Source organism: Arachis ipaensis, chromosome B07 (genome assembly GCF_000816755.2).
Source record: "Arachis ipaensis cultivar K30076 chromosome B07, Araip1.1, whole genome shotgun sequence".
Classification (NCBI taxonomy): Eukaryota; Viridiplantae; Streptophyta; class Magnoliopsida; order Fabales; family Fabaceae; genus Arachis; species Arachis ipaensis.
Genome location: NC_029791.2, coordinates 8611492 through 8612778, shown reverse-complemented (window position 1 = coordinate 8612778; position 1287 = coordinate 8611492).

The window sequence follows — 1287 nt, the reverse complement described above, 5'->3', positions numbered from 1 at the left end:
GTAACCCCCCCCCCTCCTCCTCTTATTCCTCTTCTCACTCTTCCCCAATCCCCTTCCAGCTTCTCACACTTCCATCACCTCTTCCCCTTTGCACCTCCTCACTCTCCCTTTCTTCATCACTGCCACCATAGCCAAATCATCATCATGCAATTACTATAATCAGAAGCAATTACTAATTTACTATAATCAGAAGCAGTATCACCAATAATAAATTAATAACAACAATTGTGAAGGGTGAATCAACAATTGTGAAGCAACAACAAAAGCAAAAATAGAAGCAGAAGGCAGAAAGCAAAAGCAGAAAAGTAGAAGCAACAACAGGGCTCGATGGCGACGGGACCTCACTCCAGCGGCGGCGACGGGACAGGGCTCGGTTTCTTCCTTGGGAGGCGCCGAACCCACGAACAACCGCCACTGATGACGATGTGAGGAGTAGAGCCGCCGTCGGTGATTTCGCGGCGCGGAAGGGAGAAGTGCGTGACTAATCCACCACCACTCCTAGTGGCGGTCTTCCCTTGGAATCGAGACGGAGGACAAAGCGGCGAGGGCTTGCAGGGGCAAGTGGCGGCTTCGGGAAGAGGCAGGGAGAACTCGAACAGTGAACAGCGGAGGGTCGGGACCTGGACGGCAGCGGTGGTGCCTCCATGCAAGCTTGCGACGGCCGGTGGCTGCGGGTTGGACGCAGGGGCGGCGGCGGGTGCACCTCCCCCTTCCCCTTCCCCCTTCTTTTTCCCTGCCCCTCACCCTTTGCGTGATTCTCCCTTCCCCTTCCTTTGTTTTTCTTTTTTATTTTATTTTATAATTTTTAAATTATTTTTATTATTTAATAAGAATAATTTGGTAAAAAAAAATAAAATTGAAGTAGAAAATGACGATTTTATAAACGTTTTGTAACGTTGAAGATGATTTTAATAACAAAAAAAGATCGGAGACGATTTTAATTTTGACCTCAAACTTTAGGGACGAAAAAAGTACTTATCTCTTTATTCTACTAAGTATTACAACACTTTAATTTAAAAAAAAAATAAATGTACATATATACAAATAGAGGACTAGAGGAGTGTCACCTAATTTTAGGAGAAGTTATATATTTACCCCAAAATTTATTAAAGGACACAACGTCATATATATATATTCATATTTTTAACTTCTTGCAAGATGATCTTGATAGCAAGAATAATATAATAAGGTCATGAAAAATCTAGGATCTCAGGGAAAAAAAACAGCAATTGACTATTTGTCAATATCAGTGTGACCACTCGCCTAACCAATAGCATTCAATCAATA